The 17,742-nt window shown below is 50.7% G+C and overlaps 1 protein-coding gene across 3 annotated transcripts in view; it reads right to left on the minus strand.

The window, feature by feature from the left end:
- Window positions 1–17,742, minus strand: part of LOC135915086 (Ig-like and fibronectin type-III domain-containing protein 2) — a 241,259-nt gene that overhangs the window by 79,316 nt on the left and 144,201 nt on the right. Inside the window, exon 1 of one of the 3 annotated variants that reach the window (XM_065448072.2) lies at window positions 13,233–13,777. The exons of the other annotated variants lie outside the window; for them this stretch is intronic. The gene's annotated coding sequence lies outside the window, so the exon portion shown is untranslated. Of the gene's footprint in view, window positions 1–13,232; window positions 13,778–17,742 lie in introns of those variants that run through there. 3 annotated transcript variants of the gene reach the window in all.

Raw genomic sequence — 17,742 nt, forward strand, 5'->3', positions numbered from 1 at the left:
GGCGTGGCCCTGCGGGGCACGCCAACTTCTTCTCGCCATTCGTCTCCGAAGGTGACTCGGCGGCTCCCATGAAAGCGACGAGGGAGAAGACCTGCGCCCAGAGACAACCACGCGCGAATTCGCCGAGAGAGGCGCGTTTGTTTGCGCGACTCGCGCGACAACGCCCGGCAACCATTTTGTATTCTGCCCCACGCTCCATGCCCAGGGAAGAACACGCCGTGTTGCCATACAGGAACGGCGCGAGGCAACAGGGCAGTTTGTTCGTCGCCGCGAAGCACAGCAGTGAGTGAGCGCGCGCCCGCGCAAGGACGTTCAGTGCGCACGCTGGGTATGTGGTATGCGCATGGCGTGGGACGTTTCAGTACTCGGGGCACGAGTACCAACTTTCGGACACTGTCCACATGTGGCGGAACGGACGACGCTGCGTCACGTCACGTGTCTTCATCGAGGCATGAGTGGCACGATAAATGACAGCGCTACGGAGGCACGACTTTTCCGCGATCAGCCGTGGGTGCTGCTCGTGAACTTAATCTCTCTGTAGCGACTTCGTAATCGGTCGGCGCCTTGAGTGTGATGTCATTCAATTACGAATACAACTGTACGAGTCGTTTTTGCCTATGAATTCAAGCCCAGTTGCTTGGCGTCGACTTACAAAGCCGTTCGCAGTCAAGACAAGCGCATAAGAAAATCGGGCGACCACTCGCGGTTGCCGTACAGATCACGCACTGAAAGCACATCACAGTGTTAATCGAACATTTATAATGGGAGAAAATGAATTTAAAATCCGGCCACAGAAATACATCGTGGAAAAGGACGCTCGGTACAGGTGACGGCGTGTGTCGTCGCCAAAAAGCCACAATATACAGCTGCAAAGTTTTCCTTCGTTGTTAACACTGGCATGAGCGAAGCCATACGCCCTATAACGTGTTTAAAGCACGTTATGGACGCTGTGGTAGTAGTCGGTGTCATATAGTGTAGCATAATCCAGATAATAATTAATGCGGGATTTTAGTTACAATAGCGCTAATATCCTTCTAGAACTTGGTACTTATACTCAGTGACATTTAGCATCGTGAGTAAAAACGAACCGCTGTGTGCAGATATCCTTCTCTGCGGTTGGCGAAGCCAGCTCAAGAGCCACCACTCGTCGTTATATTTGAAAGACATAAGTTCCCGATTATAAGTTGAGCACTTTGGTATATTTAGTAATTCATGCACATGACCGAGCGAGATACACGAGATCAAACTTACAGTAATGAGAAAAACCTAGTCGCGCGAACGAAGGCGTTTCTTTGTGAAGGCGTGACGAAGTAAATAGTGTGTTGCTATATGTACAAACGTATGTGCATGTCTTAAACCTTGCATGCTGCATGGTTGCCGCGCAAAGCTCCGATTTCAGCAAGAATAATTGATATCATTCTTGTCTTGGCAGAAGCATATGACCGAGAAATATATTATTGACCTATATATAAGTCGCAACTATACGATCCTCCGATGCAGAACTATAACTCCCTCCCCAGCAATATTTTACTGCTCTCTATACGAAATCGGCTATCTCTGTCAAATCACGCTCGAGCATCCTGAAAGCGCACAAGGGGTATGAGGCATGCACGGGGATTAGCAGGGCAATCGGAAGGCGCCTGATTACGTTTGGAATTGGCGTTTAACCGAGGCATAATTAGCAAAGCGCAAAAGACTCGTGTGACGGCGTGAGCCGGCAGAGTCAGACGAGCGGAGGTGCAGCAGGCGCAGTGGCAGAGGCAGCACAAGAGACCTCGTGGGCTGTTAACAAGGAGCGGCGCCGAGCAGAGACGCAGGTGTGAGGCTAATCAGAGAAGTACACGTGACGTGAAATGCAGATAGCGTACACACATATATGCATGCGAACACAGTATGAACCTCCGCACAAGCTCAACTCCCTGGGCGAAGACCCGAGGCCGTCGCATTGCATCGAGAACGCTGAGACTTGTCCACGGAGTAGCTCCACGAAAACATGTTCGTGCCTGTAACGGCTGTGCCAGAGAGACAACAACGCCAGGAGCGATGCGGAACAAGCTGCCACACGTGATCGTTTTCAGGCCTGTTACTGCTTAGGGCATTCGTAGACTCGGGGTTGCAGGGCCCGTTTCTCGTTTTTTTCTGCACCTCGCTCCAGTTCGAACCACTTCCATTTGGTCGATTTTGTCCCAATATAAACGCAATTGGTACGACCGGAAATCGAAGTCAAGACCTGAACGCCCTGTCCACCACCGCCTCGTAGCGGTTGATGAAGATATAAATAGTGCCCTCATACGACGGTATGGCATATAGGCGGCATGCGCAGGCGGGCGTGAAACGGAAGTCGCCGTTGAGGCCGGCCGGACAATGAGCCATTATGTACGAGGAAGGAGCCGCTAGTGGACCGGCCTCTTGTTCGCCTTCTGCTCAGCTACAGACGACGCACTTGAAGTGCAGAAGTGCGGCACGTACTATAAGGCGGGTACCGTTCGACAGGCGCAAGAGATGCGTGTATGATGTAACGGTCATCCATTCACGCGACTAACGATACAATTGGCTGTTTGAGGAGACAGAACTCTGCCCGCTTAATTAAGTGAATAAAATTGACGAAAGGCGATGTGATAACCGCGGTGTTTGTGCTGCACGGAACTTCCTGCACAGTTGTGCTGCTTGCAGGCGCGGCACCGGAACAAGTTCCTCGCAGGGCTCGTGAGGCGACCTGCGGGCAGCCCCCGCATCGTTGATATAGTTTCTCTCGCTCTACTTATTTCGTCGCATAGCATGGCCGCATGCAGGGAAGTCGGCTTCGCCGTCTGTTCACCCTCAACGTGAATACCTCTAGAAGTGACCTTGACGCTACGTTATACCTATGACTGTGCGGTCAGTTAGACCAATGACATCCAATGAGCGACGGTACGACAGAAGTCGCAACTATAGACTGCGTTTTCTCTTTACTGTTAGCCTGACGCCTCTCACAGCGGGCCGCTGAAATCTCGAAACCTCGCGAGGGAACAGATAATTTTCAAGAATTTCAGATCATTCCCTCTGTCGCTGAATCGTCACATTAATCTTTGCCTTCTAAACCTCCGGCATGCTTGGAACGGCGACGTTGTGCCCAGATCTCTTTCAAGAGCGGCAAGGGTGTCTTCCCTGCAATACCTCACTACTTTCCGAAATGTACGCATATCGGGCGCATCTATCCGTGGTGAAGGCTACAAGGCTACAAAAGCTCGAATTTACTTTAGGAAAGTCAACTTGATTTTAAAGGGCGGACAGTGTAGGGATGGGATGGCAAAATCACCTGCGCTCGTCTATATATATATATATTAGGGGAGAGGTCACATGGGTCGAAAGCTCAGAATTGGATCCAGTACGTAGCTCCTCCAGCATGCCTGTGCGCAGAACGAGAACGAAATGCGTGACCCGTGCTCATCAGGCGTCGACGGCGTCCTTAGTCCGCAGACAGGACGTGTCCACCCTTTGTTAGTCTCTCGCTTCATGACGGCGCCCGCAGACCTTTGTCGGGCGACACGCTTTGCTTCGTACATAGACGCCTCGTGTGCGCCTCTGCGGAGCAGGTACACTGCGCATCGACAATGTGCGTTCAGCCATGCGTTTATGCACGTACATTCTTCTAGTCAGCAGGCATGCGACATTCAAAAGAGGCACGTAGCAACCAAGACGACGAATGTGCGTGCACAAAGGCTTACTATGATTGAAACGTAGGTCCTAAATGCGGCTTCGCCCAAGGAATCGTGCATAAGACAGAGCCGAAACGGCACCGTGGTGCATGACTGAATGGCGCGGAAGTGAGCGGGATGTACAGTACTCGTTACAGATTGCGTTGAACTACTAATAGCGAACCCTCTACGTACACAATCCTCGAAAGGACAGTGCAATGTTTGCGGACGTACAACGCTCGTCAAATGTGCACGTAACTGGGCAGTATAGTGTATAAAAGTGCCCTTTGTCTATACCTTAATTAGCCTGGCCTTGTGTTTTCAACGTATGCATCCTTGAGGTGGCGTTGCTTTCCTTGCGAAGGAAACATTGAAAAAAATTAAAGAGAAGAGAAAGAAGACAAAGACACGGAGTAGAACAAATTGTGCAGCGCAGCTTTCCGTTTCATTAGGAAACGAACGTTCTCGGTGCTTATTGCGGCCCTCATGCTGCATGAGTTAACGCTTTCTTCTCCCGCGCCTTTGCCTTCGTTGTGAAACAAAAGATCCCTTAGTAATTGACGTACTGTCCATCGCGTCCTTCTTTCATCTCGTGCTCACGAGATGGTATCGCTCCAACCACACCCATGCATCCACGGATGCGTACGGCATTGAATGCGCGTCACGTAATTCCAGAGAGAGCTAGAGCTTTGTAGCCGCTCGGTCTCTGCACGTGTGGGCAACCTCAAGGGCAGTCCTTGCGTGAAGGTACGCCTCGTTATTTCTGTGTTAGGTACGGGTCAGCGTTTAAGACAATGAGCAGGCTGGCAGGCAAAGCTATACTGGAATAGACGGCAGACGGCTGCAGCATATCTATCACCGCGTTCATTTTATAAGACCTCGCTCGTTTACTGTTTACCAGTAGGTACATGTTGTAGAAACAATCGTGCAAAAAACTGTTCAGGAAGGCGTATCTATATAAACTGCCGGTTGCAGGTGAAAACATTAGGAAACAAAACAAACTACGATTATGCGCGGTACACGCAAAGGCTGTCAAAGAAAATTCGGTCGACTTTGGACTCCAAGGAGATTCGTCGCGAATACAAAGGCTGCTGGATCAAAATAAAATTAATCCTACTGTTTCCACTGCAATATCTATAAACAAGAAATCTGCATTGAAGCTTAGTTTTCACGAATGTTCGCCGTTCTGAAAATGTTATTTTTCATACCTACATGAGCACCTGTCTCGGTCAAATTTATTCATATGGTGCTCTAAAAAAAGCCATAATGTGCTTACTCCACTGCGTCAGCAAGAGCATCAGTCCTACGCCAAGTCACCTAGGCTTTGATCCGTTCAGCGCGGAGCCATACATATACTAGGTGCGAAAAGAGTCTGGATCTGCGGGAGCACATGTAGGTTCGGCGCGACGTTGACCTGAGTTCTCACTCAACGCTTACACCAAACTGTTACTGCAAAGCTAATTCAAATCTACAATGTCCATGACCAAACTCGGAAAATCCGCAAGCAAATCTCATGTCCCATCTCTTGGCTCCGCCAAGTTTTGGATGTGAATGCTGTGTATACGTGTGCGCCATGTATGAGTGTACCATTACATCCATCACGCTTGTCATCTGTAGCGTAGCATGCTATAGGTGTATGACGAGGCAAACACACTCTCTCCTCCCCATCTCTCTATACAGCCAAGTGGCGTGACCCACCGCTCTTTATTTTGCTTGCGGTAGCCTTTCACTACGAACCCGTTGGGTGCTTGTGTGTGCGTGCGAGTTCGAATGAGTGGTATAGGGGGCGTCCCGGTTCCGTGTTGATGTGGATCGTCTACGTGCACGCGGTCGCCTCGACAGTTCGCGTGGAGCTCCCTTCGAAGCAAACCAGAAGCGTATGCACGGGAGCCGCCGCGCAGTTCGACCGGGCGCACCGAACGGAGCCTTTCATTAGCACTCGCCGCGCGCACCCCACATTGCGACCGAAATGAAGACGAACGACACGGAGACAAATCAATTATGAACGGCCGCCGAATGATGGGCCGGTTGGTGGCAGCGCGCCAAGTGGCGGTCATTAGAGCCGTAATGCACACATGCAGCTTCCTTTTCCAAACAATGCACCCCCTCTCCACTCGTGCGGACAATACTCAGGCGCGGACGCATCGCGGGCGGTCCTCCGCTGCTCCCCCACCGCGATGTTTGTTTGTTCCTCGCGAGAGGCGCGCGTCTCGCAACGGGAGCGATGGATTACTCGCTTCGATTAGCCGGCGCCATTGTTTTCCCAACTGAAGTATATGGAGCGAGAAGCATGCGCGGGCAAGCAGCCGTACGGTCGAGTTGTTGCGCTTGTTGAACGACCAGAGCAGGTGAAAAACTGGCCGAACAAAAACACGCTAAGGATGCTGGAACACATCGGTGTACCACACGTGTTGATTCGGCTATCGTAAACCATTGCAAACATTTGCATAGCTAGATTGCGCACATTATTTTTACTTTTTTATTGTTATTTATTTTTTATGGAAGGCCGTCGGTATACTTGGAGGAGGACGCCATGCTTTTTGTACGTGGTACAGATGGCAAATCGATATCCTTCCTTCTTTCCCACTCCCTATATTTAAACTGGAATTCTGACGTTTCACGTGCCGAGACCAGGATATGATTATGAGGCACGCCGTAGTGTTGTACTCCGGAGTAATTTTGACCACCTATGGTTCGGTAACGCGCACTCAAGGAACAGTACACGAACATTCTTCCATTGTGCCCCCGTCGGAATGCGGCCAACGCGGCCGGCATCGAACCCGCGACCTCGCGCTCAGCGGCGAAACGACTGAGCCATCAGGGCGGGTCGACTCCATGGAGACTTTACCAGATCCCCCGAAAGCCATACAGTTTTTATATGTTCCGCGTTGCGAAGATGGCGTATAATTTCTCGTCATGGGATGCCAGCAGCTCTTCCACGTTCAGGTTAGCGGATGACAATTGGCGATTATTTGCGCGTATAATCCACGCAATGCGGGTCATTCGCCGTAAAAAAAGGCAGTAGATTGTCGCAGACGAGTGACATCAAGAGTTTTATGTTCTGTTTTTAATCGTTCGACTCTCAGGCCACAAGCCGTTAGCAACAAATAATTGCACGCGTAGGTACACGCCACAGGCCGTCTCTGGCGTGTCTCTTTCACGTCTCGTTGATTTTATTTGTAAATTACGGCTCGAAAATTCGGCGCGCTTGTGCCGGTCACATGTCGCACCGCGAAACGATGGCCGACACCACGAAACAACAAGAACGCCCATCCGAGTAGAAGAATTATACGAGTCTGGGTGTTAACTTCCGCATATATATAACACTGATTTCGTAAACGCGAACAGCGCAAGGCGGGCGCTACAATAAGCAGGTTGCGTGATCAGATGGCCGCGGCCCTTTAAAAGGCTCCTGACCAGGTTGGGCCGCTTTGAGCTGAGACAAACGCAGTGCATACAGTGCGCGCTAACGATCGTGTCTGCTATTATACGTCTCTGCGCTCCGCGGAAAGAGCATACATTTCAAACCATTTGCCCTTCTCGCTGGCCCCGCGCACCCAGCCGAAGAGCCGACGTCTATCGCGCAAGTGCGCCTATAGGTACATGACAGTGCTGTGACGTCGAACTAGGGTGGTTGCTTGGGCTAGTTGGTAATTCATAATTCATGATCGCTGTCATTGTCCTTCGCGCTGTACGTTATTTTTGATATGTGACGTCGCTCATGGTAGCACGTGACTTCGGTATTTATTATTCGAGGCAACATCAGTTATTTGCTTAATATGATGCTTCAATAGACAAATAAAATTTTAGAGAAATAATACAAACATACAAACTGAATGTCTGCGTGTTTTTGTTTTACTTCGTGCCGTAGCAAGAGAGATGTATTTCCGTTTCGTCTGCTTGTTCCCACGTCGTGCAGTCACGCGCGCAGAGAACGAAACTATGTCACTTTCTACCGTGGTCCAGCGCCGCGACCATGCTCTTTCATCCTCTCAAGCCTGCCTCAGTGCTTGTGATTGTTGCACTGACTTACACCGCTAATCAGGTGTTCTCGTGCAGAGCGTGCGAGATCGTCCGGTGCGCGAAACAAAACAAATGCAACAGCTCGCGCGCGTGACCGTCACTGTAAGTGCGCCACTCAGCGAAAAAAAAATCACCGCCCCTTCCAGTACGTGAAGATGGTCGAACAGCGAAGCTGTGTTGCGCTGCCCTTGAGCTTCGGCTTCTCGGGCGCGCAGCTCGGGGTCGGCTTTTATTCTTTCTTCAATGATTACCTTGCTCAGCCCGAAGGCGCTATAGCAGGGGGGTTACAATGTCGAAAAAAAAAAAAAACGCGTTTTCACTGACACAGCACACTTGTTGACTTGATAGGCGATTCCATTCGCTAATGGAACGAACAAAAAAAAATGAATCAGCATACATATTAGTTCTAGTGCGGTATTCTAAAATCTTGGAACGATTATCAGTACGTGCAGAGACATAATGAGGCCTGTGTAAGTATATTTAATTTCGAATACCGGTTTTACCATGAAATATTTGATAAAGGAGTTTCAGACGCAATTTTTTTTAGACGAGAGCAATGAATTTCCCGTGCGATTTCATTTTTCATATTGGTACAGCTATCGGTTTCTCGAGTGCCGGCATAAGACAAACCTTGCTGTTCTGTTCTGTATTTTTTCAAGTTTATCACTTAGTGTTTTTTGCCAATGGCCCCACAGGGCACAAGCATATTCGAGCATTGGTCGAACGTATGTTAGGCAAGCAGTTGATTTCGAACATGGCGGCGCGTGTCTCAGATTTCGCCGTATAAAGTTTAAGGTCCTGGTGGCCTTAGCAGCCACTGTATCAACGTGAGCATTCAATGAACGATCGGCTGAGAATGCCCCACCTAAGTATTTATAGTGTAATTTTTGTTTCACTGTGTTATTGCTGATGACATACTCAGAGGTTAGCCTATGTTTTTTACGCGTAAAAGTAACATGAACGCATCTTTTAGTATTTAAGTTAATTTTCTATCTTGAACACCATTTAAGAACACATGACAAGTCACTTTGCAACAGGGCAACGTCATCTTTTCTAATTTTCCTATATAAGAGGCACTCATCGTCAAACAACCATATACTAGAACTAATTACTGAACAAATGTCATTTATATAAATTAAAAATAAAAGTGGTCCCAAAACTGAGCCCTGTGGGACACCCGATGTGATATCTACGAAAATGGATCTCTTGCCATTTAATACTGCGCACTGTCGGCGGAACGATATACAGTTTTCGATCCAAGCTAGAACTGTGTGGTCAATATTTAGTGATGCTAGTTTTTCTAAAAGCAAAGAGTGTGAAACAGCATCAAACGCCTTTTGAAAGTCCAGGAAAAGGCAATCAATTTGTCCGCCGATGTCGATATGAGATACAAGGTCATGATAAAATTCAGTCACTAGTGTTGTGGCAAGATAGACCCTTAAGGAACCCATGTTGTTGTGAAGCCAGTACGTTGTTTGTCAGTAAATGTGTTATTATGTCTTCATATAAAATATGTTCTAATAATTTACATGGTATGGACGTAAGTGAAATGAGCCTAAGGTTATTTACATCTTTTTTTTTACCCACCTTTATGAATGGGGACGACATGTTCAATTTTCCAGTCATCCCGGAGGGTACCCGAAGATAAAGACTTGGTGAAGAGTACGTAGAGGTATAGGGAAATTGGTTCAGCTTTAGAATGCTTGCTTTAGAATTCGAGGATAAATGCCGTATGGTCCATTTACCTTATTATCGTTATTTTTGTTTAGTAATGCCTTGATTCCATTCACATTTAGCCCTACTGATTGCATAGTCGGAACGAAACTTGTGCATGGTGAAGTAATATAGCTGTGTTTTGGCAAATATACCGAACGAAAGTATTTATTTAGACAAGTAGCTTTTTCAATGCCATCTAATAACTTCTCATTAATAAAGACAATTTCGGTGATGCCCGATGGATCAGCTCCGTAGCCTTTCAGCTATTGCCAGAATGCCTTCGCATTCGTTTTTATCTCCCTGCCGAGTTTTTCAAAGTAGCCCCCCTTAGCAATTCTCCCGGCGCTGCCGTTTAAACTCGGCATCTCTAGCGCGCAGCTCGGGATCGGGCTTACGACCACGAGCACGTTCACGAGCCAACTCTCATGACGCTCGCGGTAGGCAGCTTCTTCCTCAGGAGTAAGCACGACTCGTGGTCTTCCCATAGTTGTAGCTGGTATGGAATGTGCAGAACCACTAATCCAAAGCTCCGTATATTGGGCGCAAGGCCCACCCCAGTGGATGCTGGCGCTGCAATCGTTTTGACGATTGGTTGGATTACTTTGACGATTGGCGTCTTTGTGTTTCTTAACGAGGTTACACACACGTTCGGCTGCAACGGAGAGAAGGACGTCTGCGACGGCATGCCCGCAGTCCGCCGTTGTCACTTGCGTTCGATGTCTCGAGTTCGCTCCGTGGCGTGGTCAGCAGAATCCGTCCGGCATTGCAGCTTGCGATTCTTCAAAATTAAATTGCTTCAAAATTTTATCTTTCCGTCACGTAAGACAATGAATGGCTCATACCCCCTTAAGAAATGGCACATACCCCCGTAAATGCGGCCTCGCCATTACGACGTCAGAAGAGAAGTGAAATTCTACGCTGGAATGACGAGCGGCAACGGAGCCGGCTGTGGAAGAAGACGCTCGAAGCATTGCTGATGATGATAGTTTTAGCGAAGTCCGACAACGACTGCACAGGGTCCGCATAAACAGCTCCGCTGTAAAACGAGAAGAGAGAGAGAGGGGGGGAGGAGGAAGGCGGTGTCCGTGACGTATTCGTCACGCGATTATCCGGTTCCGGTATGGGAGAACGCAGGGAAGGAATTTCGCTAGCGGGTTCGCAGCACTTCAAATATTTCTGTATCTGCAATTAATGAACCGACTTGAAAATTTCTTGTGGTAGATTACTCCTTGCAGGGCACGTAACAATTTCCAGCGTATATAACCAAAATTTTCTATGTGGCCTGGTGAGGGGCCCTTCAAGGCGCTGTTAGCGCTGTTGTCGTTTTCCATTTGTTCATTGCCTTCGAAGCTGAACGCATAACCATGCATCAAACGTGACTTACTTGACTTTTTACCCTATAAAATGCGCGTCTCTTTTCACGCAAATAATAAGGCCCCCTCCCCCTTTTTATTTTTTTTATACGCAATGACAAAATATACCTTAGAGCAATTACGGGCTCGTAATTTTCGTTCCAGCAGCAGCAGCAGCGTTCGACGAAAGAGCAAATTGCAGCAGTGTGCGCGCCTGCGCTAAGACGCTTCTGGGAACGAAATACATAGCTACAGTCGCTACCGCCACAATCAAGAACAAGAAAAAAAATGGTAGTGAGGGAGGGGGGATTCACCTGAACAACTCTTCTACGGTGCCTCATATATATCCTTATCGTCGTTGGCACGACCTTCAAACAACTCTTTGTGTATTTTTGTGACCATGCAGGCGGGTCGCACAACGAGGAAAATGAAAATAAAAGGCGTCTTCGCGTTTCTCTCGGATACATCCATTAAGCTCAGTGTTGCATGCTCGCCGATGGCCATCGCAGTCGCGCGCTCGCCTCAATGACGTAACTATATACACTGTGGGCACGCATTACCTAATCAAGCCAAAGGGCCACATGCTGTGTTTTCATTATTTGTCCATTATTATTATTACCACCATTCCTATCTCTCTCTCTCTCGAAGTGCTTTGCAAGCATCTTTGCTGCGACCCGCACATTCAGCGATGGTCTCGAACGGGCTGTCCGTCCCAGGTGGTATGGACAGAGGAATAAGATCTACAGAGGCTCGGGCGCGTTTTGATCGTTTGCCAACAGGATCTCCGTATTAAGCGCCGCTGGTGCCGGAGAAAGTGAAGAAGCCCACGTATAGCGACACGGACGCCCGCCCGTACCAGGCCCCGCGCGGTCTCGGGAAAACAATCTGCGCGCGAGAGGCAATTACACAACCGGTACGTCGCCGACCATCATCATCAACAACCGTATGCATCACGCGGCAGCAGGAACAACAACATCGCGGACACACACACGCACGCACGAACCAGCGCTCTTCCTGCTCCGTGTCTGGGAAGCCGTGCTTTTTCCAGTCTATTCTGTAGGCACAGAGACAAAAGGCGAAGGAAATCAGCGATATACGACGAAGAAAGGAAGAAAAAAAAAACAGAACGTGACAGGCCCTTTCCTTTTTTTTTGCAGCAGATACAAATGACGGCACGTAAGCTTACAGAATGGTCGTCGATCACTGTTCGCGACACAGCATACGCAGTGCGGCACGCAGCGTACGCGCGGAGGGAAGAATAAGGAATAAGTGCGGAATTGGCAGCGGCCCGTTCACGCTTGGCTTCTGTGCTCCCTGGCCGAATTTCATTTTGCTTTCTTCTTCTTAGACGCTTCCGGATAGCCGAGAAGGAATGGCAGCTTTCCCCATCGTTGAGCCCGTAAGAAAGAGTATAGAGTCTTGATTTTTCCCTGCCCGTCGAGGGCACGAGGAATTGCCTGCATTTGCAGACAATGGACGGTTCCTCGTCTTGAGCGGAGTGTGTAATACAAGCACCGCCGGCGTAGAGCGGCAGCTTTGTTCTCCTGGGGGCCATGGGTGACACAGCGGGCTCTCGGGTAATGAATATGCTGGTGAAGAAGTATAAAAAAAAAAAACGGTAAAGAAACGACTTCCACCCGGGTCGCCAGTCTTGCCGGAGAACAACACGTTCGTGCCATACAGTTCCAGCTGTTCAGCCCAGAGCATTACTGAGCGCACACAAAACCTCACGAGGAAAAAAAAAATAATAAGGACACTCGATAGTCGCACGTGACCAATCCAGATAAAGCCTCGGAAGCGAGATTACGCAGAGCATAGTTACGCCGCGTTGCAGTGAAGAAAGCATTTTTTCCACCCATAATAACAATGTGATTGAAACATGTCACAGTCCAGCCGTCGTTATAACAAAGACACCCGAGACACCACGACGGTTGCGCAGTCCAAGATCGTAGCACCACAGTGCTACGATCCTGTACGCGCCAAACTGCTTTCAGGCATGTCATAGTGAACTGGCGGATGTGTATACGAGAGTGTGAGAGGTTGTCGTGCGGGGCTCAAAAAGAGAGTCTGTCCAGATCGTAGCCTGTAAGCAGTCACGGGCGCATTCGGAATGTTCGTATGAATACAATAAAGGAATACTTTTTTTTTCTGACGACCAGTTGAAGCATCGTAGACGACGAGCACCGCAAGCGCAACTCCAGCAGTCAGCACAGGAAAAGCACGACGGGGACAAACATACGCGCTGACGCAGGCTGCACGTGTACAGCTTGCAACGAAAACTACACCTTGTGAGACACTTTTAAACCAAGCGCTTTACCTTCTCGCAAAGCCGTTTCTGCCATTCTTTCGTGTTACGTGACACGAGACACTAAATACAGCTGCAGAATGTAGCCCGTTCCAGGAAATGCTATGTACGCTGCAGTCATGCATGTCGCGCACCGCGCAGGACAGCGCGTGCACTCACCGGCTGAAGTTGGGCTCCGCCACACAAATGGTCTCGAGAGCGGAACAGCCGCCGGCCAGTGTGGCGCACAAAGACGCTGCCAGACGACGACGACGCAGCCAGGTGCAGTCGTAGATACGCAGCCGATCGGTAGCAGCGTCGGGACTGTCAGTCGCCTCTACGGGAGAAACGGCAACGTCGACGTGGGTGCGCCCACTCTAGTCGGGCTGCGCGGAGAAGCAGGCAGTCAGGGTGAAGAAGGCGTCGGCGGGCCGGATAGCGTGTGCTCCTCCGATGCAGGAGTGCGCCGACGTTTCGGCCGCTGCGCGCACCGTTCGCGTTGGTCCGCTTCTGAGAAATAACTGGCCGCGACCAAGGCGCCCGCCGCCGTCTCTGTCTTCTCTCCTTCACGCGCCCTCCCCCTGCGGCCTCCTCTCCGCTATTATTCCTCGTCCGGGTCGTCCCCACTTGGAGGAAAGTGAGAGTCGTCGCCCAACGCCGCCGCCCGACTCCTCTGTCCCGGAGTTCCCGGGCCACACACGCGCCTGGACGCGTTCGCAGTACGCGGCGGCGACCAAACAGCTGAGCGAGCGGGTTGCGTTTCGTTAGATGGGCGCGCGCGTGTTGTCCTTATCGCGGTCGCGGCGCCCTTGCACTGGCGGAGGAACCAGGCGGCCTTGGCGGCGGCTCTCCTCCGCCTGCGCTCGACGCCATGTGCCTTGCACAGGTGCGTAACAAGAGTGGCGCCGAGAAAGGCTCGGCAGCGAGGCGCGTTATAAGGTTGCACGGACGCCTGGGAGGATGCCGCCGCAGTGGGATCCTGTCGCCACAGACGGAGGGACGGATGCGCGTCCTCGTGACGGACAGAGAATAGGGCTGACGTCCAGGCTGAACACGACGCCACTGTCACTCGTGTAGGCCAGGGCAACAGAATCCCGTGCTTAAGCTGCTCTCTTTTCAATACGTTTTGGTGCTAAAAGTTCGTTACAAGCTATATCTTTCACAGCGCGCCAGGTGAAAAACATGCTGCTCCGACCATGCTATGAGTGGTCTTCGTTGCACGGCATCATTCACGTATGTTTAGGCAAGTTTCAGCGAAAGGTTAGTGAGACGGAACGGTTCAATGACCATCGTGGCGAATTAAGCGGATATTCATTTGCCTGCGGGCGCAATCTATATGTATAAAGCTTTCGGGGAATGCAACGAACTGAACGTGTTTTGCACCTTACAACTAACGTTTCCTGTTTTTCTTCACAGCATTGTCAACGTTACGTCGTCTCTAGCGCCCGCGAATTGAATTGAGCCCCATCATACGTACCATTGTTACGAACATCCAACCGGTGCCAGCAGTGTTACGAACTTCAACCGCTGCACCACGATAACGGCTTTGTGGTCCCGTAGCGCTCGTCACCCGTTTCGTGACAGAGCGTTGGTAGCGAAGACTCCGAGCCTGGCGTCGATGAGAATAACAAAAGGGACTTTATACATTATATACAGGTTATCATACAGGACATGAACGGGTCGGCACTGGGGCCGAGTGCTCACAACAAACGCGACTGTTCTCGCACGACGACGTCCGGCGAAAACGCGTTTCACATCTCACCCCAGTCGGGAGCGATACTCTCTCCCGGTGGGGTCGGCAGATCCTGTTTTCGAGCGGCGTGTCTCTGCTTTTATAATCCCCGAGGCCCATTGTCACTCAACCGGCCCAATACAAAGTCAGCACACGACGGTCGTCCGAGGGGTCCAACCAGCGACCGCGCTGGCCACCCGGTTCAAAGTTCGCGCGCGCGGTGACCTCCAGGCAAGGGAGGTGCGGCGCCGGGCCGTCGGGCACACGCGGACACGTCAAAACACGCTGCTCCGCCGAGGCTTCTCCCGCACGAAGGCGCAGCATCTTGACTTGTGAAGGGAGAGTTATGGCGCTCGCAGGATAGATTCTGCATCTTGCAGATTCGGGATCCGGGCTTGTGGTAATGGCACAACAGCATCCCCGCCCTCAGATAAGGCGCCGGGAAGACGAGCTGCCTCCACGTGGCTCGGATGCCAGGCGCGCACGTTCGTCAGGCTCGTCCAAGTTCACGTCCAGTGTCGGGACGCCAGGTAACCTCACGTGCCCAGGTCCGACTCGCCAGGACAGGAGCTCTGCTCACCACGTCGTCGCCAAGGCACCTTGACCAGCTCCGCTCGGGTCGTTCCTAAGACCTTGCTTCTCGCCACTGGTCCCGCTTGGTCGTTCTGCAGCTTGCAAAACCGACCGGCAAAAGGCAACACCCAACACGAACAAGTGCCCTCTGTCTCCCGTCAAACACCAGACAAAGCCATAATTCAAATCAACCTAATTAATCGCTATCCCCTTTTGCTCCCGCTGCAACAAGAGGCAGGTGTACGATCTAGCACACAAGGCTCAAACAATCAGTTTTCAAATCAACAACACACCAAAATAGAAACAATTATTAATCAGCAATAATAATTACAAATAGAATGGTCCCCTTGAAATCGCTTTGGACCGAAAACATACTTCTGAGGAAGCAAATGAGGTCATTCATTTTTCCCGGCGATATTTTCGCGGAATCTGAAGCTGCTTATATTTGCGACCCTGCTTATCCGTGTAGCGGCGGTACAATAAGCCAGATTCCTTGCCAAATGAAACCTCCTTTTTTTTCACTCCCCGTTTGACGCTCTTCCTCAGATCGGCTAGTGAACAATCTTCCTGTTGTTCGCGAATCCGAGTTTCCCTTTCAACTGCAGCCTGCTCCTGCCAGCTGGCGGAAACCGGAGCGAGTGTGGAGCCCGCGTCGCCTAATTGCGGCGTCGCGTCTCTATCGCGGCTAGCACTGCACGCGTCACTCCCACTCACCTCCAGGACCCGCTCGCCTAGGCCAGCCTCCGAGCTCTGCCTCTCCCGTGACTGCTCGCCACTCAAGTTACCGTGATCGGTCCGTGTGCCGCACCGCCTTTCGCTAACCGACGCTAAGCCAAGTTCCCTCGACAGCGGGCGCGCTTTGGATCGCGTGGGGGCCATGTACGCCACGTCGGCAAAGAATGATTTGCCCTGATCCCTCAGCAGCTGCTCCGAGCTATTTGAGAAGAGGTAGGAAAATTGCTCCGGGAGGGCGGCTGACACAGCGGCTTCGGTGTTAAGTTTTCCAAACTCTCCTTCAATGTTAACCGTTGCGATCGGTAAACAGACACTCTCCTTCTCGGCCACTTGCCGTATCCTAACGCACTCTCCCGTAAAATCACTCAAGGAGACGAAAGACGGGTGAACAACGTCCATAGTTGCTGCAGAGTCCCGCAGTGCTCGGCACTTCTTGCCGTTTACCTTAATTTCCTGCACATAGGGCTCCAATAGACGTATGTTCTTGTGAGTTTCCTGTATCGTTGCAAAAGCAATTCTCTCTGGGCAGCTTGCAGCGATGTGCCCTTGCTTTTTGCAATTGTAGCAGGTTAACGGTCTCCGTTTTTCAAAAGAACGCGTCATTTCGTTTCGCTGTTTCGGACCATCGTCATCATTCTGAGATGCATTCTGTCCATCCCTTACAGTTTCTTTGGGAAGGGACTCGTCGTCCCGAAACTCGCGACGCGTGATTTCCTTCCGTTCGTCGGGCTTCCCGGAAAACCAATCTCTCCTATCAGCTTTTTCTACGCGCACTGCCTTGCTGTGCAAGCTGCGGCGTGTGTAATACTCTTCCGCTAACTCTGCTGCCTTGTTTAGCTTAACCTCCTTTAGCCTATCTTGCAGCCAGAGCCGGACATCCTCATCAATGCAACGGTAGAACTGCTCCAACGCGATGCATTCGACAATTTTGTCGCGGTCGTCGTAAACCTCTTCGCCCTTCAGCCATTCCACCAAGTCGGCTTTTAGACGAAACGCGAAGTCAACATTCGACTCCTTACCCTTTTTTGCATACCGGAACCTCTGCCGGAAAGCTTCGGGCGACAATTTGTACTTCCGCAGTAGCGCTTCCTTCACATCACTGTAGCTCTCAAACGCCTCCTTCGATAAGCAAGTTATTACGTCTGATGCCTCCCCAGGAAGCAAGGCTAACAGATTCTGTGCCCAAAGGGATCGCTCAATGCTATTCCGTTCGCACACGTGCTCAAATTTCACGAGGTATTTGGCCATATCCTCTCCGACGACAAAGGGTGGAAGTTGATCGCGTATTCTTGGAACATTAGAAGTGAGACTAGGCGCCGGCGAGTTATTTCGGATCTCCAACTCTTTCATTTTAAGCTCGTGCTCACGTCGCTCCCTCTCTCTCCTTTCCTCCTTTTCCTCCTCGCGAAGTTCCTTTTCTCTCCTTTCCTGCTTTTCCTCCTCGCGGCGTTCCTGTTCTCTCCTTTCCTCCCTTTCCCGTCGTTCATTTTCCTTCCTTTCCTGCTCGCAACGTTCCTTCTCCTCCCTTTCCCGACGTCCATTGATATCCGCCCAGGCCTCTGCGGCTTCCTCCGCCGTTACGTCCCCAGTCCTCATGACCTCAAGGATCGCATTCTTTCTTTTAGTTGAGCCCAACTCAATGCCCAACTC

Source organism: Dermacentor albipictus, chromosome 1 (assembly GCF_038994185.2).
Source record: "Dermacentor albipictus isolate Rhodes 1998 colony chromosome 1, USDA_Dalb.pri_finalv2, whole genome shotgun sequence".
NCBI classification, from domain to species: domain Eukaryota; kingdom Metazoa; phylum Arthropoda; class Arachnida; order Ixodida; family Ixodidae; genus Dermacentor; species Dermacentor albipictus.